The 24,794-nt window shown below is 37.7% G+C and overlaps 1 long non-coding RNA gene across 1 annotated transcript in view; it reads left to right on the forward strand.

The window, feature by feature from the left end:
* The window catches only part of LOC128645403 (uncharacterized), an 18,841-nt gene extending 12,860 nt beyond the window's left edge, over positions 1-5,981 (forward strand). Inside the window, exon 2 of the long non-coding RNA XR_008400110.1 lies at positions 3,594-5,981. This is a non-coding gene — a long non-coding RNA (uncharacterized LOC128645403). The remainder of the gene's footprint in view (positions 1-3,593) is intronic.
* Positions 5,982-24,794: the final 18,813 nt, after the last annotated feature.

Raw genomic sequence — 24,794 nt, forward strand, 5'->3', positions numbered from 1 at the left:
GGCGAACGTGGCAGTAGAGTGAGTGAGTCCATAATAGAGTTTTGCTACCCACCTGAAGCTCATGTTGATATCTGATACTTGCTTTGCTTTGGTTATTTGTGTGGTGCTGCTATATAAAATGATGCTGTGCGTAGAAAATATTAAGTGGCTGTGCATGTTATTATTGTGGCTATTATTGTGTTGAGAATTGGGAACTGCTTATTGATAAGAATGCACAGAGAAAATTACATGTATAAGGTAAAAGAAAAGAAGAGTTAATAGTTTCTACAAAAGACAGAAATATTTTTTTAAAACACTGTCAGTAAGTACTGCTGTTTGATAAATAGAGAAATCTCTGTGTTAAAGAATGTAGCAGGCAAAGAAGGGGGGCCACCACTGAGCGCGCACATAGCTCAAAAAGAGAGAAAAGAAATCCTGTCTCCGTTTGTAAGATTTTTTTGTTTGCTTGCAGTAACAAAAATGAAATTTTGTATATTGAGATGCATGATGTGTGATGGTCTGTAGGTTCTCACTGTGGTATGAGTGTAACAGATTTGCTTTAAACCAAAAAACAGAATGTATTATTTGAAAATGATTATCCCACTCCAGGCAAAAAAATGGCCATTTTGCGTGGAATCGGAAAGAAAAAAAAAATGCATTGTGGACATGGTGAAAAGTTAATCTAGTGTTTTTATATATATATATATATATATATATATATATATATATATGTATGTCGTACGCTATGAAATAGATGCTTTTCTGAGAAAGGAAAAAAGGGAGTGAATCTTTGGTATGCGAGATGAAATGAACTTGTGTGTCTGTATCGTAATAATGTTTCCTTCTGTTTCTCTGCTTGGAAATCAGACGTTTTTAGAAGATATTTGGTTATGTTATTTTATATACCTGTATTTTAAAGTCACCAGCATGTTTTAAGTATGTGGTATTCATATGCAGTTTTAGTTTTAAGTGATAATTGTTGTTCGGCATGTAAAGATATGATATTGTTTTTGCAAGTGAAGTAACGGCTTTGAAAGTGCGATGGTGTGTGATTTTTTGTCACGCTCTGGTAAATATGAAACTGTTTCTGGTATGATTAATGGGTTAACGTATGTTGTATTTGTAAGGTCTGTGCACAGAGTTGGTGCACCCAATGACATATAGTTATAAGCTGTAATTGAAAGTTTATTTAAAAGTGCGTCCGTTTTTGTTGCAAGTAAATTAATCTGCAGGTCATGCTACAGTACAGAGGTGAAATTGGTGTGGTAAATCATACAAGCAGCCTAAATTATGGTTAGGATATACATATGTAATTTGCGTGATGAATGGTTAGTCCTTAAAGGGACGGTTCACTGTAACAAGGTGTTGCTATTAATGTATTGTCCATGACTTGTTATACAAGCGGCATATTATCTTATATTTGTCTGGAAAATCAGAGCTCAGTGCGTAGACGGAGCAATAGAAAATTGTCATTTTATTATTTAAAGAACCAGTGCAATAACCCTGTATTAGTAGTTTGCTAAATATATTTTTAGAGACCTTTCTTTGTATATATTTATTTTAAATTTGCTGTTCAGATAGCAGATATTTTTTTTGCAGCATACCTTAATTCTCTCTGTAATGCAAACTGAAGTGATAAGTTGGCTACAATTTTAGTGTAGGGATCCGTGAGACTAGCGGACAGAAGAAAAAAAAAAAAAAAATCGAGAAAAAACAGAGGAGTGAAAATATTTAAAGGGATACAGGAAAACTGGTATAACATCTGAGAATTTAAGGGAATATTTACATAAAAGACGATGAGGTTTACTGTAAGCCTAACACTAGTACATTTCACTGTGTTAGCAGTTTCAATTAAAGATTATTTTTGCGTTTGGTTAAAATGTCCCTTTAATTAGCCTGCATCCCACTGTGAGTGCGTTCTTATGCTGCTTATGCTTGTTTAGGCTATTTAATGAACGTCAGTATACATTTATTTATTATAAGGATCATTGGGATTAATTTAAAGGGGAAATTGTATTAGTGTTTCTTTTTCAGAAAGCTTATTTTTTTGTGTTATATGCGGTTGTTATATTTGGCTGGAGAGCTGCAGAATGGGGAATATCAAATTATATACAACGTTAAATCCAATAATTTTGTTGTGGTTAAACTAATTAGCATTTATCAAGTTTTAGTGTGAATTTTATATTTTTAAGCAGTAAACAGTGTTTCTCCTTTAAGTAGAAATGAAACTTTGAGCTTGCCTCACTATCCTTGAGAAAGACTGATAACACTGTGCATGTTTTGGTTTTCTTTAAAAAAAAAAAAGAAAAGAAGTTTCTCTCTTGTGTTTGGCTGTGTTACAGAGAGAACAATTTGCACTGTACATTTAAAGCGGCAGTACTGGTGTTCTATGTTATAAAAAATGATAACTATAAATTGCTCACTACAAAGAAACAAGTATTTATATTATATTCTGTCATAGAATATAGCTTAAAAAATGATAATTTTATTTCTGTGGCTGTCAAACTGTATCTCAGATATAACTCTTTGTTATTTAAAATAACCCCCACTGCGTTCAATAAATAAATGAGATATTATTTAATGAAGTGATTTCAGTGACACTTTAAAATATATAGTTATTTGGTTATTAACTAGTCTACCACTATTATTGCAATGACTTTGATTGCTGCTTAACAGTTAAGCCGTGGTCTATAAGGTGTCTAGAAATAAACACCCCTAAAACAAATGATGCACAGTTTATCTGATTCTACTGCATTTATATAACTAGCTAATTTATCTGTTCACAGTTTTGGTTTTATTTGTATGGCTTACGTGTATTCTGTCTCTTGGTGTTGTAATGAGATTTATACAGCCTGTGATAAGAGGCAGCCCTCAAAGGCTTAAAAATTAGCATATAAGCCTACCTATGTTTGGTTTAATCTAGGAAGGTTGGTTAAAATTAAAAGTCCTATCTGAATAATGAATTTTCATTTATCCTAGAATGTCCCTTTAACAGTGGCTACTGTGGTTATCTGATCTTTCCCAAATAAGCGCAATTTTATTTGTGCAATCTGCAACTTAAGTTTCTTGGGCATCTGCTGTGATTGCTTTCTTTGTGTGATATTAAAGTTTTGTACATAGTGGATGTTTTTAATTGTTTGTCATGTTCTGAGTGTGTTGCATTTCAGCGAATGTCAGAATATGTGTTGCATTCTACGTTAATTGTGGTTGTTTGAAATTTGTGTCAGCAGCTAATGTTTCGTTTTGTGTAAGACAAGAACGATTTGGTTTTCATTGTTTGTTATGTTTTTCTCTTTTGTGGACAGCATATTGAATTGTGAAGTGTATTTCATTTTGCTTGCTATTGAGAATTGTCTCTGCATGAGTGGAGTGCATGATTTATCGTTTAGTTTCTTGTTATCTTGTGTTTGCGTGTCACATGAGATGTTTTACGCAAACATGGGGGAAGTATTGATGAGTATTGATGAATATCTTTATGTAATGGGGGTGATTGTTTTTAGGAGGTGAACCTAAAACTTTTTGAATCTCCTCGTACAATGTTATTGTGTTAATTTCAGATGCCTAAAATGTTTTATTTTTCTATGTGGTTATTAACACTATATTTGTATTTGCAGGATGAGAGTATGCTGTCTTCAGAGATTGAAACACACTAACTGAATTATTTTTGAGTTTCCATATTTAGGTAAAATCTGTACAGATAAAATTCCATAAGTGCACTCTTCAAAAGATTAAAGATTGAAAGCAAGTAAACCTTTAAAGAAAGAAAAGATGAAGATGAAAGACCTTTTGTCAAGCTTGTTTTAACCACCATACTGCAGTAAAAAAAGTTACTGAACTATCTTTGGATCCATTCTTTGCTTTGCATGCTGGAACAACAGAACTGGACTCTGGGTAATCCATGACTGTTTTCTCTGATGTGTGTCTTCAGGACATAAAGACTATCCTTCTCTGGACTGTGCCTTACCGCTCAATATGGAAGTCCTGTTGCTGTTACAGGATCAACCAATTAAATTAGGGGAGTATTGTTTTAACTCCATTCCTTATATTGCTTGTTTTGTATTTTCTTGTATTTGTTTTATTTTTATTGATCATATTTGGTCTAAGAAATCATATGCTTCATTGGTATTAGTGCACATTGTAGTTTATGTGCTTAACAAAGTAACTCTTTAGATAAGTGTAACTGTGAACTTTGCAGTATTGTACCCTATTGAATGGCCCACTGAGTATAAGAAAATATGTTCAAGGAAAATGCTGCAACATAGCATAATATTTTAGACCCTTCACCCTTTAGAACATAAGGAGGACACGTCTAAGCTAGAAGTTTATAGTAAATATACAGAGAAATGTTTGTTCAGGGAATAGCATAATTATGGGTTATGAAAGCAAATGTATTTTTCCCTTTTATTAATTAGTATGGTATCTGCAAAGTGAATTTGGTCATTCCTGATGTTTGTCAAAGAGAGTAATTCTTACCATAAAGATGTGTTTACCTTTAAAAGAGCTTGTAGTTTTAAATGATGTTCTGTTTGTATGCTTTCCTCATATAGGAGTGTGAGAGAATTTAGGTTGGAGAATTATAAACATTATAGATAGCAGCCATCCAGAATAAAGCAACACAAGGTTCTTTTATTTTTTTTAGAAGTTCAAAGTAACAGTGTAAAGAAATTCATTAATTTTCATTGACTGTTTTTCTTTTTTTCCATTCTTACTACAGGGCAGGCCTTAGCATAAGTTTTGGTATAACCCTTCAGGCCCTTGATGAAGTCTGACAGGATTTCACTTGCGTAGTATTCATGAAGTATCATTTAAAAGTGTATAGAGAAGTTGTAAATTATTCTCTGAGAAATGTCAATGTATTTAGGTTGTATTATATATCAACAATGTTTTGTTTGATTTTAAATGACATAGGATGAAAGTGACATTTTATTTGGACATAATTGTGATTGTATTGCGGTGTGTACTCATCCTGTACTGTTTCTGTTTGCTTTCTAGACTCCCTGTGACTCGAGTGTCTGCTTGCCATGGGTATCCACTGGTTGCCTTGTCTACCCCATGAACAAACCATCAGATTTCCAGTATCTCCCTGCGGAAGAACCGTGGATAAGCACCCCTACTGCAAATGAACTGTTGGAGAACTGTATTATAGCAAAGTGTCAAGGTGCAGCGCTCTCAAATGGACAAAGACTGTTCTTAAAGTATTCAGAGGCCACCTAGAGACAGTTGTGCTGTTGCTATGTCATGCTTTACTGTGGAAAAGGAACTGTTGGACATATTGGGGGGTGCTAGCAATGCAGGTGGAGAGATAGAAGATGCAGCGTTGTTTGGGGGTAGATGGGGGGCTGGTTGGATCTCTGTGCTGGTAGACCGGTAGTTTTGGGAGGGCTGGAGGATAGATGGAAGGTATTGGAGGGACTGTACCTATATGCAGTGACAATTAGCCTATAAAAGTATATCACGACATGCGAATATTTTTCTCTTTAGTATTCTCACAGAGTTCTGTTACCATAATATAAGGCTTTACTAATTTTCTATGCCTGTCTATTTTTATGTTATTCTGTTAGAATAAAAGGATGGTATGTTAGGGGTAATATGAACCTGATGGCAGCCATCTTGTTCTTCGCAGCCATCTTGTTCCTCGCAGCCATTTTGTAATGAATAGACTTTATTATACTGGGGTATTATGCAGTGAGAATTATATGCATGTTATGAGTTTCTTTAGCTATTCGGCCTTGCCAATGTACCCTGGCCTAATGCCTAGAAGTAAGATAGAATAAGATAATGTAAACAAGAGGCTTTAGACACTCGGTTGTCTCTGCAGATGGTAGTTTGTTATGACTCTGTAAATATTGTTATGAGAAACTCATGTTCCAGTTTTTCCTTGTAAATTGCTCTGTATAATTGTGTAAGATGACGCGGTCCTAACGTGTCATCCCCTTAACCCTGTATGTTACTATAAGAAAGGCTTGCACTGTGCAATAAACAGAATTGGCTTTCGATCATAATGCTGCGTGGTCTGAGTTATTCTAAGGGGCCCTTATCAGATAATCTACATATGCCTCAGGTGGTACACTAGGCCCCAGGCTTTGGCCTGCGCTGACACCCCCCCCGTGGGATTATACACCTTACAGTGTCCCTTTAAGCCAGTTAAACTAAATTTAAAGAGACTGTAACCTAATTTAGACTAAAGTATTAAAACTGCCCAAAACTGCTTATAATAATTGTGTGGTATATAAAGTAATGCCTCCACACTATGTGAATGATGTGTAAATGTTCATACTAATTGCCAGTGGGTTATGAATGTCCAACGTATTAACCCGGGTGAGGTACTGCCAGTTTATAAGGACACTGTGTTTAAAGTGACAGTCTAGTCCAAAACAAACTTTCATTATTCAGATAGAGCATGTCATTTTAAACAATTTTCCAATTTACTTCTATCATCAATTTTGCTTTGTTCTTTAGGTATTCTTAGTTAAAAGCTAAATCTAGGATGTTCATATGCTTCATGTGTTTCATATAGATAACACTTTGCTCACACACGTGGAGTTCCTAGGAGCCAGCACTGATTGGCTAAAATGCAAGTCTGTTAAAAGAACTTAGATAAGGGGCAGTCTGCAGAGGCTTAGATACAAGGTAATCACAGAGGTAAAAAGTGTATTTATATAATGTTGTTGGTTATGCAAAACTAGGGAATGGGTAATAAAGGGATTATCTATGTTTTAAAACAATAAATATTATGGTGTAGACTGTCCCTTTAACCATTATTATATTTATTTTGTCTTTTTGGTGACCACTATAAGAGTATGTTTGCGCTGTTTTAATTGAGAAGATGGAACTTGAGGTTGACAGCAAGTTATACAGTGACCACCATAAGAATTTAACCTTTGCCCTAGCCTTTTCCACATTTTGAAGTGGGGTTACAATGTTAAAACCTGGAAATAAAATAGATTTTATTGGGATTTGCAGCATCTGATTTATGCTACATAAATAACGCTTTGAAAGTGCAAAGTTTTTTTACTGTATAGAAATCTACCCCCCCCCCCCCCAATCACACCAGGAACCCATTTTTTCACGTTTGCTGTGTTTTTCACATCTTTTTAACATGATCCATTTGGTGTTCAATAAGTTCTTTTTTAGCAATGGATTTCTTCTTGCCTAGCGTCCTTGAAGCATAGCTGTTTTGAGTGCCTGGGTTATTATTTTTCCCTTCTCAGCTGCAGATGTCTCCAGCTCCCTCAGAGTTACCATTGGCATCTTGATTGTTTCTCTCACTAAGGACACCAGATGGTTTAAATCTCTCCACTCTGGTGAGATTTTCTAAGCAGTCTCGCCATTACTGTGAGGTCCCTCAAAGAATTTTCTAAAGGCAAATGTTAGCTTAAGAGTTCTGGCTGTGAAGAAGAGACCTGCATTGAAATATAATGTTAAAAAACAAAAAACAAAGATTGTGTGGGGTATCTCTCCATGCTGGTGAGTTAGAGTATTTGATCATCGGACCATAAAACCCTGCTTACCTAGTCACTGGGTTTTTGGTGGACAGCCGTTTAAAGACAGCTTTGCAGTTGTGCCATATTCTTCACAGATTTTTCTTGTTTTGTTTTCTTCTGTTAAGTGTGATCAGTCCACGGGTCATCATTACTTCTGGGATATTACTCCTCCCCAACAGGAAGTGCAAGAGGATTCACCCAGCAGAGCTGCATATAGCTCCTCCCCTCTACGTCACTCCCAGTCATTCTCTTGCACCCAACGACTAGATAGGATGTGTGAGAGGACTATGGTGATTATACTTAGTTTTATATCTTCAATCAAAAGTTTGTTATTTTAAAATAGCACCGGAGTGTGTTATTATCTCTCTGGCAGAGTTTGAAGAAGAATCTACCAGAGTTTTTGTTATGATTTTAGCCGGAGTAGTTAAGATCATATTGCTGTTTCTCGGCCATCTGAGGAGAGGTAAACTTCAGATCAGGGGACAGCGGGCAGATGAATCTGCATAGAGGTATGTAGCAGTTTTTATTTTCTGACAATGGAATTGATGAGAAAATCCTGCCATACCGATATAATGTCATGTATGTATACTTTACACTTCAGTATTCTGGGGAATGGTACTTCACTAGAATTACACTGTAAGAAATACATAAAGCTGTTTAATAACTAGAGATTATGTTTAACGTTTTTGCTGGAATGTAAAATCGTTTTCATTTACTGAGGTACTGAGTGAATAAATGTTTGGGCACTATTTTTCCACTTGGCAGTTGCTTAATCTGCTTTCTGACAGTTTCTGTTCTCCCTCACTGCTGTGTGTGAGGGGGAGGGGCCGTTTTTTTGGCGCTTTTACTACGCATCAAATATTTCAGTCAGCAACTCATTGTATTCCCTGCATGATCCGGTTCATCTCTACAGAGCTCAGGGGTCTTCAAAACTTATTTTGAGGGAGGTAATTTCTCTCAGCAGAGCTGTGAGAATTATAGTTTGACTGAGATAAAAAACGTTTATTCTGTAATTTGTTTCCTGCTTTCAGAATTTGTTATCTTTGCTAATGGGATTAAACCTTTGCTAAAGTTGTGTTGTTTACAAGGATTGAGGCTATAACTGTTTCAATTTATTATTTTTCAACTGTCATAGATCTTCTGTGCTTCTTAAAGGCACAGTACGTTTTAATATTATTCTAATTGAATTGTATTTCCAAGTTGCAAGTTTATTTGCTAGTGTGTTAAACATGTCTGATTCAGAGGATGATACCTGTGTCATTTGTTGCAATGCCAAAGTGGAGCCCAATAGAAATTTATGTACTAACTGTATTGATGCTACTTTAAATAAAAGTCAATCTGTACAAATTGAACAAATTTCACCAAACAACGAGGGGAGAGTTATGCCGTCTAACTCGCCTCACGTGTCAGTACCTACATCTCCCGCTCAGAGGGAGGTGCGTGATATTGTAGCGCCGAGTACATCTGGGCGGCCATTACAAATCACATTACAGGATATGGCTACTGTTATGACTGAGGTTTTGGCTAAATTACCAGAACTAAGAGGTAAGCGTGATCACTCTGGGGTGAGAACAGAGTGCGCTGATAATATTAGGGCCATGTCAGACACTGCGTCACAGGTGGCAGAACATGAGGACGGAGAACTTCATTCTGTGGGTGACGGTTCTGATCCAAACAGACTGGATTCAGATATTTCAAATTTTAAATTTAAACTGGAAAACCTCCGTGTATTACTAGGGGAGGTGTTAGCGGCTCTGAATGATTGTAACACAGTTGCAATACCAGAGAAAATGTGAAGGTTGGATAAATATTTTGCGGTACCGACGAGTACTGAGGTTTTTCCTATACCTAAGAGACTTACTGAAATTGTTACTAAGGAGTGGGATAGACCCGGTGTGCCGTTCTCACCCCCTCCGATATTTAGAAAAATGTTTCCAATAGACGCCACCATAAGGGACTTATGGCAAATGGTCCCTAAGGTGGAGGGAGCAGTTTCTACCTTAGCTAAGCGTACCACTATCCCGGTGGAGGATAGCTGTGCTTTTTCAGATCCAATGGATAAAAAGTTAGAGGGTTACCTTAAGAAAATGTTTGTTCAACAAGGTTTTATATTGCAACCCCTTGCATGCATTGCGCCGATCACGGCTGCAGCGGCATTCTGGATTGAGTCTCTGGAAGAGAACATTGGTTCAGCTACTCTGGACGACATTTCGGACAGGCTTAGAGTCCTTAAACTAGCTAATTCATTCATTTCGGAGGCCGTAGTACATCTTACTAAACTTACGGCGAAGAATTCAGGATTCGCCATTCAGGCACGCAGGGCGCTGTGGCTAAAATCCTGGTCAGCTGATGTTACTTCTAAGTCTAAATTGCTTAATATACCTTTCAAAGGGCAGACCTTATTCGGGCCCGGGTTGAAAGAGATTATCGCTGACATTACAGGAGGTAAAGGCCATGCCCTGCCTCAGGACAAAGCCAAAGCCAAGACTAGACAGTCTAATTTTCGTTCCTTTCGTAATTTCAAAGCTGGAGCAGCATCAACTTCCTCTGCACCAAAACAGGAAGGAGCTGTTGCTCGCTACAGACAAGGCTGGAAACCTAACCAGTCCTGGAACAAGGGCAAGCAGACTAGGAAACCTGCTGCTGCCCCTAAAACAGCATGAATTGAGGGCCCCCGATCCGGGATCGGATCTAGTGGGGGGCAGACTTTCTCTCTTCGCCCAGGCTTGGGCAAGAGATGTTCAGGATCCCTGGGCGCTAGAGATAATATCTCAGGGATACCTTCTGGACTTCAAATACTCTCCTCCAAGAGAGAGATTTCATCTGTCAAGATTGTCAACAATCCAGACAAAGAAAGAGGCGTTTCTACGCTGCGTACAAGAGCTCTTGTTAATGGGAGTAATCCATCCAGTTCCACGATCGGAACAGGGACAGGGGTTTTACTCAAATCTGTTTGTGGTTCCCAAAAAAGAGGGAACTTTCAGACCAATCCTGGACTTAAAGATCCTAAACAAATTCCTAAGAGTTCCATCGTTCAAGATGGAGACTATTCGGACAATTTTACCTATGATCCAAGAGGGTCAGTACATGACCACTGTAGATTTAAAAGATGCTTACCTTCACATACCGATTCACAAAGATCATTATCGGTACCTAAGGTTTGCCTTCCTAGACAGGCATTACCAGTTTGTGGCTCTTCCATTCGGATTGGCTACAGCTCCAAGAATCTTCACAAAGGTTCTGGGTGCTCTTCTGGCGGTACTAAGACCGCGGGGAATCTCGGTAGCTCCATACCTAGACGACATTCTGATACAAGCTTCAAGCTTTCAAACTGCCAAGTCTCATACAGAGTTAGTGCTGGCATTTCTAAGGTCACATGGATGGAAGGTGAACGAAAAGAAAAGTTCACTCGTTCCACTCACAAGAGTTCCCTTCCTGGGGACTCTTATAGATTCTGTAGAAATGAAGATTTACCTGACAGAGGACAGGCTAACAAGACTTCAAAGTGCTTGCCGCACCCTTCATTCCATTCAACACCCGTCAGTGGCTCAATGCATGGAGGTAATCGGCTTAATGGTAGCGGCAATGGACATAGTACCCTTTGCACGCTTACACCTCAGACCACTGCAACTGTGCATGCTAAGTCAGTGGAATGGGGATTACTCAGACTTATCCCCTTCTCTGAATCTGGATCAAGAGACCAGAAATTCTCTTCTATGGTGGCTTTCTCGGCCACATCTGTCCAGGGGGATGCCATTCAGCAGACCAGACTGGACAATTGTAACAACAGACGCCAGCCTTCTAGGTTGGGGTGCCGTCTGGAATTCTCTGAAGGCTCAGGGACAATGGAGTCAGGAGGAGAGTCTCCTGCCAATAAACATTCTGGAATTGAGAGCAGTTCTCAATGCCCTCCTGGCTTGGCCCCAGTTGACAACTCGGGGGTTCATCAGGTTTCAGTCGGACAACATCACGACTGTAGCTTACATCAACCATCAGGGAGGGACAAGAAGCTCCCTAGCTATGATGGAAGTATCAAAGATAATTCTCTGGGCAGAGTCTCACTCTTGCCACCTGTCAGCAATCCACATCCCGGGAGTGGAGAACTGGGAGGCGGATTTCTTAAGTCGTCAGACTTTTCATCCGGGGGAGTGGGAACTTCATCCGGAGGTCTTTGCCCAAATACTTCGACGTTGGGGCAAACCAGAGATAGATCTCATGGCGTCTCGACAGAACGCCAAGCTTCCTCGTTACGGGTCCAGATCCAGGGATCCAGGAGCAGTCCTGATAGATGCTCTGACAGCACCTTGGGACTTCAGGATGGCTTACGTGTTTCCACCCTTCCCGTTGCTTCCTCGATTGATTGCCAGAATCAAACAAGAGAGAGCATCAGTGATTCTAATAGCACCTGCGTGGCCACGCAGGACTTGGTATGCAGACCTGGTGGACATGTCATCCTGTCCACCTTGGTCTCTACCTCTGAAACAGGATCTTCTGATACAGGGTCCCTTCAAACATCAAAATCTAACTTCTCTGAAGCTGACTGCTTGGAAATTGAACGCTTGATTTTATCAAGACGTGGGTTTTCTGAGTCAGTTATTGATACCTTAATACAGGCTAGGAAACCTGTTACCAGAAAGATTTACCATAAGATATGGCGTAAATACCTATATTGGTGTGAATCCAAAGGTTACTCTTGGAGTAAGGTTAGGATTCCTAGGATATTGTCTTTTCTACAAGAAGGTTTAGAAAAGGGTTTATCTGCTAGTTCATTAAAGGGACAGATCTCAGCTCTGTCCATTCTGTTACACAAACGTCTGTCAGAAGTTCCTGACGTCCAGGCTTTTTGTCAGGCTTTGACCAGGATTAAGCCTGTGTTTAAAACTGTTGCTCCACCATGGAGTTTAAACCTTGTTCTTAATGTTTTACAGGGCGTTCCGTTTGAACCCCTTCATTCCATTGATATAAAGTTGTTATCTTGGAAAGTTCTATTTTTAATGGCTATTTCCTCGGCTCGAAGAGTCTCTGAATTATCAGCCTTACATTGTGATTCTCCTTATTTGATTTTTCATTCGGATAAGGTAGTCCTGCGTACTAAACCTGGGTTCTTACCTAAGGTAGTTACTAACAGGAATATCAATCAAGAGATTGTTGTTCCTTCTTTATGCCCAAATCCTTCTTCAAAGAAGGAACGTCTACTGCACAACCTGGATGTAGTCCGTGCTCTAAAATTTTACTTACAGGCAACTAAGGAATTTCGACAAACGTCTTCTCTGTTTGTCATTTACTCTGGGCAGAGGAGAGGTCAAAAAGCTTCCGCTACCTCTCTTTCTTTTTGGCTTCGTAGCATAATTCGTTTAGCTTATGAGACTGCTGGACAGCAGCCTCCTGAAAGAATTACAGCTCATTCTACTAGAGCTGTGGCTTCCACTTGGGCCTTCAAGAATGAGGCCTCTGTTGAACAGATTTGCAAGGCTGCAACTTGGTCTTCGCTTCATACTTTTTCCAAATTTTACAAATTTGACACTTTTGCTTCATCGGAGGCTATTTTTGGGAGAAAGGTTCTTCAGACAGTGGTTCCTTCTGTATAAAGAGCCTGCCTATCCCTCCCGTCATCCGTGTACTTTTGCTTTGGTATTGGTATCCCAGAAGTAATGATGACCCGTGGACTGATCACACTTAACAGAAGAAAACATAATTTATGCTTACCTGATAAATTCCTTTCTTCTGTAGTGTGATCAGTCCACGGCCCGCCCTGTTTTTAAGGCAGGTAAATATTTTTTAATTTATACTCCAGTCACCACTTCACCCTTGGCTTTTCCTTTCTCGTTGGTCCTTGGTCGAATGACTGGGAGTGACGTAGAGGGGAGGAGCTATATGCAGCTCTGCTGGGTGAATCCTCTTGCACTTCCTGTTGGGGAGGAGTAATATCCCAGAAGTAATGATGACCCGTGGACTGATCACACTACAGAAGAAAGGAATTTATCAGGTAAGCATAAATTATGTTTTTTTAAATCATAGATTTAATGATTCTCTGGGGGATGTTCAAATTCTAAAATATCTTTTTATAGCCAAATCCTGATTGGTGCTTTTCCAAAACTTTATCCCAGACTTCTTTTGGTAGCTCTTTGTTCTTCATTTTGCTGTTAGTTAAGATTTACTCCCTAACAATCTCTGTGGCCTTTCAGAAACAGTATTTATTTTGAGACTTTTATTGTACATAAATTGACTCAATTCAACTAATTATATGACTAATTATATGACTTAAACCAGAGCTTAATTAGGAGTTTCATAGCAACAGGAGTATATACCTATACAACCAACAAATATCTGGTGTTTCCTTTTTGATCGTTTTATAAACTATTGCTTTACAATGAAAATTCGTTTGCACCTTCAAAGTGTTAGGTATATAATAAAGCCAAATGGAATTAATCCAAATAAAATCATCATATTAGGGGAGGGGTGAATAATTATGCAAGGAACTATAAGTATGTTCTAACAAATGTTTAGTATATATAGTCTCTGGAATGTATCAGTTGTAGAGTATAAGGACTCATTGGGGAAAAAAGAACACCAACAGGAATATAGCACATCGGCAAAGAAAGTAGGTATTGTAAAAAAGCTTAAATGCTTAAAGAAACAGAAATCTTCAAAAAATAATGTTATTGTCAGTACTGCTTGCATATAGTAATGTGTTTAATCCCATTCAAAGTGATTAAACACAAAGGGCTAGATTGCGAGTGGTACGCTAACTGTAGCGCAAGTGCAATAAGTTTTTTTTTTTAGGCTCCCTAGGGCATCTATTAAATACTATTTAATAACATAAGGACTGGTGAGGCCAGAGAGGCTGAAGACGCACTAGAGAGCCTAAAAAAATGATATTGCACTTGCGCTACAGTTAGCGCACCACTCGTAATCTAGCCCAGAGTAAAATTCAAGTGCAGAGCTCCATGCTGCTCCTTAGCCTAAACAAAGAATAGCAAGAGAGCAAAGTACATTTAATAAAATAAGTACATATATAGAGAACCAAAAACATAATAAATTAAGTGTTATATACTTCACATTTTATAGCAGCCGCACCTATTCACGCCTTCTCGGAATGTATCAGTGCAGTAGTGTCCTTCAGTTTAATTAAGTAAACTGCATTAAGTTGAGTGCTTTCCTAGAGCTATAGCCAGTGCCAGAAATAATATCATTCATCCTCAAAACCATCACAATCCTTTAAGTAAACAGCACCCTGCTATTGCCCTAGGTCATGCGAAAATTTGAGTTTATGTAAGAGATTATTGCACTAATAAATACACTTGTTCTTTTATACAAAGTATACAAACTGCTCATTCCTTTAACAGAATGTTAAAATATCCAGACACGTAGAAGATAGATCTAGAAACACTTACATGGGATACAGAAAGCCAGTACTAAAGTAGCCTACTGTAAGTTTATGATGTACAATTTTAAATCAAATTGATAACTTATTTGCTGCAATTGCTTTTCAACAGCCAAACTCTCCACACCTCTTGCCTTAGGTGAAGAAGCCAATCTTGTTAGTGGTAATCGTAACCACAGCTAGCACAGTCATATGTGTAGTGGGTTAGGCTTGTAAAGTCTGTATTGTACACTTAACTTACAGGAAAAGGGGGTGGGAAATAACTAATAAAAGTAAATTAATAAATAATAACAGCTTTATTTTAATAGACATAACAATTTTATATAAAACTATGAATGTCTGTATTGTCCTTTTAAAGATACAAACATGTAAATCATAATCTGCTCTATATCACTGGAGTAGTTCATTTATTTCCCTTATTCTGCCTTAAAGTTGAAACACATTTTTCTTCTTTCATGATTCAGAGTATGCCATTTTTAAAAAGTTTTACATTTATTTCTACATAGGTAGGTATTGTGCACATATCTAGAGGACTATATGGCAGTAGTTTTGTAAAAATGCTTTAGAGCAGGGTTCTTCAAACTTTTGTTTTTCCCCCAAGACCCAGTGTCATGATACCACTTACTTTTGCGACCCTATTTGTATGCTTTGTCTAAAAGTTCTGAAATATTACACAAGATAGCTGCAGTTTTTGACAAAGTGACTAAAATATGTGCACACTTTATTCCTTATTGTAGTCAAACTTGAAAGTATTATAAATAGTAATAACAAAACATACACTATTATACAACACACACACACCACACATACTCTCATGCAACACATACACAATACACCTGCATACAACACACACACCACACATACTCTCATACAACACATACACAATACACTTGCATACAACACACACACACCACATACTCTCATACAACACATACACAATACACTTGCATACAACACACACACACCACATACTCTCATATAACACATACATTACACACATCACACACACACACTTTCACACACCACATACTCTCATATAACACATACATTACACACATCACACACACACACTTTCACACACCACATACACTCTCATACGACACACACCATGTACACTCTCATACAACACACACACCACACACACTTTCATACAACACACACACAATCTCATACAACACACACACACACACTTTCATACAACACAGACATACTCTTATACAACACACACACAAACTACACACACCACACACACTCTCATTTAACACACATACCACACACACTTTCATACAACATACACACCACGTACACTCTCATACAACACACACACATCACACACACACACACACTTTCATACAATACACACTCTTATACAACACACACCATGTACACTCTCATACAACACATACACCACTTAGACTTACACTACACACACACTCTCATATAACACACACTCTCCTACAACACACACACACTCTTATATAAGACATACAACACACACACAAACCACACACACACTCTCCTACAATACAACACACACCACACACACACAAGTCGGGACCCAGTAAACATGGTGTTGCGACCCAGTAATTTGCCCGACCCGTGGTTTGAAAAACCCTGATTTAGAACACTAGATAGCAGGAGCACAGTGTTTTACATTATTAAAATGATTCTTGCAAAACTACTGCTTTACTGGGCTCCATACACTCCTGAGCATGCTTACCTACTTTTCAACAAAGGATACTAAGAAAACAAAATAAATGTTATAATAGAAGGAAATCTTTTTGCTAATCTGAATTATGTGTGTGGGGTGCACACTGAGCTGGTAGTGGTGTGTATCACGTTAGAAATGACTTAAAATGTATAATTGCCAACATGTTAGAAGCTCTCTGAGAAGGAATGGGTATCTGGAGAATATGTACATATGCTTTTTGTGCACACATGAAGAATAAAAGCTGTCATTAAAACTGTGATATAAGTGTAGTGCAAAAATGTACTTTGTTTTGACTAACATTTCCCCTTTAAAATAATAATATTTAAGGGATATTTAACTGTAAACAAATGTTTGATATAATTTTGTGTTTCAAGGAAAGAATAGCTTGAAAATAGTAAGCAACAGCAATAATATGCATGCTGCTCTGTATAATCATACAGACAGTTGATAGATAGATAGATAGATAGATAGCCAACACTAATACAAGGCTCCCCTGTATTAGGATTGTAAACCTTCTGCACATGCCTATGTATAGATTGATTGCTATGGGCCCCCAGCACTTGGGCTCTGGTGCCACATCACCTAAGAGGCCCTTTGAACTTTCTTTGCCACAACCCAGCAACATCACAAACACTTATAACCCAAATCTTTTGTCAGCATTTAAAAATCCAGAATGTAATTAAAAACAAACAGCATTTGACTCAATAAATACATACGGTAATCATTTAAAGGGACATTAAACCCAAAAAATGTATTTCATGATTCAGATAGAGATTACAATTATAAACAACATTCTAATTTACTTTGATTATCTAATTTGCTTCATTCTTTAGATATCCTTTGTTAAAAAATATCAATGCACATGGGTGAGCCAATCACATGAGGCAAATATGTGCAGCCACCAATCAGAAGCTACTGAGCCTATCTAGATATGCTTTTCAGGAAAGAATATCAAGAGAATGAAGCAAATTAGATAATAGAAGTAAATTAGAAAGTTGTTTAAAATGGTATTCTCTATCTGAATCGTGAAAGAAAAAAATTGGGTTTAATGTTCCTTTAAGTAGAGTCTGTATAGTTAATCCAATATGACTCGAGAAATGGGCAGACAAAAATTCTTCTTGACAATATTTTTTATACTATTGAAAGCCTTATTAGCCACATTTCCTTATGTGGAAATTAACGAGTTATGGAAACCATAGGTAATAGTGAAATTAAACATTAGAATAACATTAGAATATTACATTTCAATGTCATATTTATATGCTCTTAAAGGGACTGTACAATCAAAATCAAACAATTTAATTGGACAGAGCATGCAATTTTAAACAACTTTCTGATTTACTTCAATTATCAATTTAGCTTAGTTTGCTTGGTATCTTTTGTTTACTCTTCAATAAAGAATACAAAAAAAAAACAAAGCAAATTTGATAATAGAAGTAAATTGGAAAGTTGATAAAATGGTGTGCTGTATCTAAATCTTGCACATTTAATTCTGACTTTAATGCCGCTTTAATCTCAAATGTCTCATTGAGAATAGGGAAATTAAATAAAAATACACATTAGTCCAGAACAGATAAATGTGACCAACAGTTATTGTTTTAACAAATTATCTGATGCATTCACCCAATTGGACCTGGAATGCTGCATAACAGGAGGGATGGGCCATGACCAAGTAAAAAGTATATTTTTTTTGACCTAGTGTTAGGTCCTGACCCTTAATTTGAAGAACCTTGCCTGGATACTTGATGTAAAAGGCTAAAATATGCTTAAAAGATCATTAAACACCCCTAGCTTTGTGTAACAATTGTGCTTGTCACACATTCCCCAGAGTGCTAAAATATTATTTTATATATATATATATATATAAATATATATATATATATATATATATATATATATATATATATATATATATACATATAGCGAGAGAGAGAGAAAAACAAAAACAACCCCCCCCCCCCCCAAAAAAAAAAAAAAAATAAAACAAAAAAAAAACCTCTCTGTTGGCCCAGGAGTTTGTGGTTTTGAATTGTACTTGGTGTAGAACATTTGAGGAAACAGTTAAATGCCGGAAGTGTGTTAATGTATGTTCACTGGCGTTTATAAGTAGGAAGTAGTTGCATTAAGAGTTGAGATTCCTATTAAAATACTATACCCGCTTTAAAATGGTCACTAAATGCCAATGGTAAATCTTTAAAAACGTTTATGTAGATTACTCAGTATGGAAATTGCAAGACTGTTATTTAAAAGTACATTCTAGTAGAAACTATTCTGTGGCTTAATAGAATAGTAACTGCAATGTATACAGCTTAGACTATTTTTTTTTAAGTCCATAATACCAATGTCTAGTGCATACTCCGCCTCGGATTGGTGTATAGATTCAGTCCACACGATTGATTGAGAGGCAAAAGCAGAATAATTTACACCGATATATTTCTTAATAAAGCTTAGGTTTATATAATATTACATTAATTTCCTTCACAATTAAAGTAAGTAAATGCAGCAGTTCCAAGTTGGAAAATGTCTGTGTTTTATTTGCATTGTATACATTTTATGAATAAAAACATGTTCTAAAGTTTAATGTGAATTTGTTTTTATATGACTGACATCCTTGAAAAATGTTTCTCAAAATCATAGTTTGGTACTGGAATAATATGTAAGAAAATATTACATAATTTTATAAATTGGAACATCTGACCTAGTGGAATCTATGAATTTAGTCGTTGGTAATTTTCAATTTTTCTAAAGAAAATAAATGCACTTGATGGCTCATGAATGAAAATGTTCAGTGAATTGTAACCGCAATAGAGGACACCAGGACATATTGTGAAAATACAAAGTAATCCAAAAACAAGTCTTTGCTTCATTTGTTTAACTTTGTCTGAGTCTTTCATCAAGTTCTAGCTACAGATGAACTGCGCACTGTCACATGCACTTAATATGAAGTAAATGGAATTGCAGAAGCAAAGCACAATGTTACAACAGTTTGTCAGTTGTCTCACCAATAACACCTTATTTACAAGGTCTCTTCCTATTTTAGTGATCTTCTTAAAGGGGCATAAAACCCAAAAATGTTCTTTCATGATTCAGATAGAGCATACATTATTAAACAATTTACTTCTATTATCAAATTTTCTTTGCTTTCTTGTTATCCTTTGTTGAAAAGCCGAGATGTAAGCTTAGGAGTGTACACGTCTGCAGCACCATATGGCAGCAGTTTTGCAAGAATGTTAAACATTAGCAAGAGCACTAGATGGCAACACTATTTCCTGTCATGTAGTGCTTTAGGCATGTGCACAAACTTACCTACCTAAGTATCTCTTCAACCAAGAATAACATGAGAACAAAGCTAATTTGATAATAGAAGTACATTGGAAACTTTTTTAAAATTGTAATCTCTATCTGAATCTTGAAAGAACATTTTTTGGATTTCATGTCCCTTTAAACTGGCGTTGGTTTGTTGTTGTAGATCTAGAACATGCTGTAAAATCAGTGACATACAGTTGTGTCCCTAGGGGGCACCCAATTAATTATTTCAAAAGCTAAAGCTATTTGCTAGGCAGTCCCTTTAAACATTCTAAATTTTATTCAACTCATATACGGCTAGATTACAAGTTTTTGTCGGTAATGGTGTGCGGTGCTAACGCACAGTTTTTCCTTACCGCTCACCTACAGTAACGCTGGTATTACGGGTCTTTAGAAACCCGGCGTTAGCCACAAAAAAGTGAGCATAGAGCAGAATTTCGCTCCACATCTCACCTCAATACCAGCGCTGCTTACGGTAGCAGTAAGCTGGCAAAACGTGCTTGTGCACTTTTTCCCCATAGGAATCAATGGGGCAGAGCCGGCTGAAAAAAAAAACACTAACACCTGCAAAAAAGCAGCGTTCAGCTCCTAACGCAGCCCCATTGTTTCCTATGGAGAAACACATTTATGTCTGCAGCTAACACCCTAACATGAACCCCGAGTCTAAACACCCCTAATCTTACACTTATTAACCCCTAATCCGCCGCCCCCAACATCGCCGACACCTGCATTATATTATTAACCCCTAATCTTCTGCTCCGGACACCGCCACCATCTACATTATACTTATGAACCCCTAATCTGATGCCCCCAACATCGCCGAACCCTACATTATATTTATTAACCCCTAATCTGCCGCCCCCAATGTCGCTGACACCTACCTACAATTATTAACCCCTAATCTGCCGCCTCCAACGTCGCTGCCACTATAATAAAGTTATTAACCCCTAAATCTAAGTCTAACCATAACCCTAACACCCCCCTAACTTAAATATAATTTAAATACATCTAAATAAATATTCCTATCATTAAATAAATTATTCCTTTTTTAAACTAAATACTTACCTATAAAATAAACCCTAAGCTAGCTACAATATAACTAATAGTTACATTGTAGCTAGCTTAGGGTTTATTTTTATTTTACAGGCAACTTTGTATTTATTTTAACTAGGTACAATAGTTACTAAATAGTTATTAACCATTTAATAACTTCCTAGTTAAAATAAATACAAATATACCTGTAAAATAAAACCTAACCTAAGCTACAATTACACCTAACACTACACTATAATTAAATAAATTACCTAAATTAACTGCAATTAATTACAATTAAATTAAATAAACTAAATTACGGAAAAACCCCCCACTAAATTACAGAAAATAATAAAATAATTACAATTTGTTCAATCCTATTGGCTGATTAGAACAGCCAATAGGATTGAGCTTGCATACTATTGGCTGATTATACCTTCAGCCAATCAGAATTGAAGGGACGCCATCTTGGATGACGTAATTTAAAGGACCCGTCATTGTTCCAGTCGCCGTTGAACGAAGAGGATGCTCCGCGTCGGATGTCTTGAAGATGGACCCTCTCCGGATGAATGAAGATAGAAGATGCCGTCTGGATGAAGACTTCGGACCGTCTGGAGGACCACTTCTGCCCGGTTGGGTGAAGACGTCTCAAGGTAGGGTGATCTTCAAGGGGTTAGTGTTAGGTTTTATTAAGGGGGGATTGGGTGGGTTTTAGAGTAGGGTTGGGTGTGTGGGTGGTGGGTTGTAATGTTGGGGGGGTATTGTATTTTTTTTACAGGTAAAAGAGCTGATTACTTTGGGGCAATGCCCCACAAAAAGCCCTTTTAAGGGCTATTTGTAATTTAGTGTAGGGTAGGGATTTTTTTTTATTTTGGGGGGCTTTTTATTTTATTAGGGGGATTAGATTAGGTGTAAATAGTTTAAACAAATTGTAATTATTTTATTATTTTCTGTAATTTAGTGTTTTTTTTGTAATTTAGTTTATTTAATTTAATTGTAATTAATTGTAATTAATCTAGGTAATTTATTTAATTATAGTGTAGTGTTAGGTGTAATTGTAGCTTAGGTTAGGTTAGGTTTTATTTTACAGGTATATTTGTATTTATTTTAACTAGGAAGTTATGAAATAGTTAATAACTATTTAATAACTATTATACCTAGTTAAAATACATACAAAGTTGCCTGTAAAATAAAAATAAACCCTAAGCTAGCTACAATGTAACTATTAGTTATATTGTAGCTAGCTTAGGGTTTATTTTATAGGTAAGTAAGGTTAGACTTAGATTTAGGGGTTAATAACTTTATTATAGTAGCGGCGACGTTGTGGGCGACAGATTAGGGGATAATAAATGTAGGTAGGTGGCGGCGATGTTAGGGACGGCAGATTAGGGGTTAATATTATTTAACTAGTGTTTGCGAGGTGGGAGTGTGCGGCGGTTTAAGGATTAATATATTTATTAAAGTGGTGGCGATGTCCAGTCGGCAGATTAGGGGTTACAAATTTTATTTAAGTGTTTGCGATGTGGGGGGGGGGGGGGCTCGGTTTAGGGGTTAATAGGTATTTTATGGGTGTTAGTGTACTTTTTATCACATTAGTTAAGAGTTTTATGTTACGGCTTTAGCCCATAAAACTCTTAACTACTGACTTTTAAATGCGGTAGGAGTCTTGACAGGAGAGGGTCTACCGCTCACTTTTTCCAAGACTCGTAATACCAGCGTTAGTATAATCCCATTGAAAAGATAGGAAACACAATTTACGTAAGTGGATTTGCGGTATGCTCGAGTCGCGAAAAAAAAGTGAGCGGTAAACCTGTACCTGCCAGACTCGTAATACCAGCGGGTGTTAAAAAGCAGCGTTGGGACCTCTCAACGCTGCTTTTTAAGGCTAACGCAAGACTCGTAATCTAGGCATAAGTTACTGATGCTGTCCAATACTGCTTAGGGCTCGATTTATTAAAGCTGAGGCGGACAGGGGCGAATATACGCGCCCCTGTCCACCTCAGGCGGGGCAATTTCCCCAGAGAAAATTACCATTGCACACGTGCGCTATTTTGCGATTGCGTGCAATTCCGCCCCCTGCCCGCGAACAGCCAATCATGCGCGGGAAGTAGCTGTCAATCTCCTCGGTCGGAGTAGACCGCAGAGATTTAATTAGAGGTGGCGAAGAGGTTAGAGAACTTGCAGCCGTAGGGGCTTTGATAAATCGAGCCCTTAGTGCTGCCCCTCCGACTGAGTTACCAAAACAGCTGCATTCTGGGTCCTCAGAGCTACAAGGGCATGTGAAGGCAAATGCTTAAAGGGCCATAAAAGTGCAAAGAGAAAATGCTATAATTTGTTAGATCATTTTATTATTGCAATATTGTTTGCATAAAACGGTGTGTTTAAAGGGGCATACAAGTCAACATTAAACTATCATGATTTAGATAGAGCATACAATTTTTAACATATTTTCCAATTTACATTTATTATAAAATTTACTTTATTCTCTTTGTATAAAAATAAACCTAGATAAGCTCAGGAGCAGCATTGCACCTCTGGGAGCTACCTAATGATTGGTGGCAGCACAAATATACCTCTTGTAATTGGCTCATCAGCTTGCTGCCAGTAGTTCATTACTGCTCTGGAGCTGATTGTAACTATGTGTTTAACCCCTCTGTTTGGGTTAACTTATATACAAGCAATAGTATAATAATAATATGCTGTAACGTAACAGAATTGCCGCCAGGTCAGAGTGATAAATAGGGGGTAAACACTGACTGATAACACAGCCATTTATAAGGCACTAAGACCACAATAAAATATACGTACCTCAAGGCAATAGTCTAAACAGAAGGCCTAGGGCCTGTACACTGCTGAACTGCCGATAGAAATCCCACTGTAATGGCTGCATCTGCACAGGGACTCCCCCCTCTCCTATTGCCTTATTTGACACTGTATTTTTTTTTTTTTTTGGACAACGGGGGTAGTGTGTACTCAGTACCAGTGGTCCCACGACACTGCACATCAGAGTAGCTGCACAATATAATCCGGCCTAAGAGACAGTGCTGGCCTCAGCACGTGGATTGTGGTGCAACCTGAAGTAGTGACACAACTCTGGCACATTCCAACCCACCCAGCACAGAGAATTGGAGCCACATCAATAGATAGCAGACTGGCCACTAATTCACAGCAACATCTTAAGAAATAACATATGTGCTGGGCAGATGAGTGGGTAGCTTTGCCCCCCAGTGCCCCCCACCTCACACTGTATCCCTCACCACTTGACACAGACAGAGTGTACTTTCCTTGGCAACACTTATTGATCTTTCTTTGATATACTTGGACAAGATAGACAAGATGTCTGGAAAACAGAGACAGCAGGATAGGAGGTTCAAATATCAACCAGACCTCCACCCGGTACCAACCGGAGTGGAAGACATAGCTGACCCAACACAGTTGGACACACATCCTATCGTGACTCAGCTCTCAGCCCTCTTTTTGCCTAAAATAGACCAGTTCCAAACAGGTATGGATGCCCCAAATTCGGAGTTTAAGTCATTCTCTACCAGACTCACTACAGTGGAGCAGCAAGTTGCAGAAAAACATAATTTATGCTTACCTGATAAATTTATTTCTCTTGTGGTGTATCCAGTCCACGGATCATCCATTACTTGTGGGATATCCTCCTTCCCAACAGGAAGTTGCAAGAGGATCACCCACAGCAGAGCTGCTATATAGCTCCTCCCCTAACTGCCATATCCAGTCATTCGACTGAAACAAGCCGAGAAAGGAGAAACCATAGGGTGCAGTGGTGACTGTAGTTTAAATTAAAATTTAGACCTGCCTTAAAATGACAGGGCAGGCCGTGGACTGGATACACCACAAGAGAAATAAATTTATCAGGTAAGCATAAATTATG

The sequence above is a fragment of the Bombina bombina genome, chromosome 1 (genome assembly GCF_027579735.1).
Source record: "Bombina bombina isolate aBomBom1 chromosome 1, aBomBom1.pri, whole genome shotgun sequence".
Classification (NCBI taxonomy): domain Eukaryota; kingdom Metazoa; phylum Chordata; class Amphibia; order Anura; family Bombinatoridae; genus Bombina; species Bombina bombina.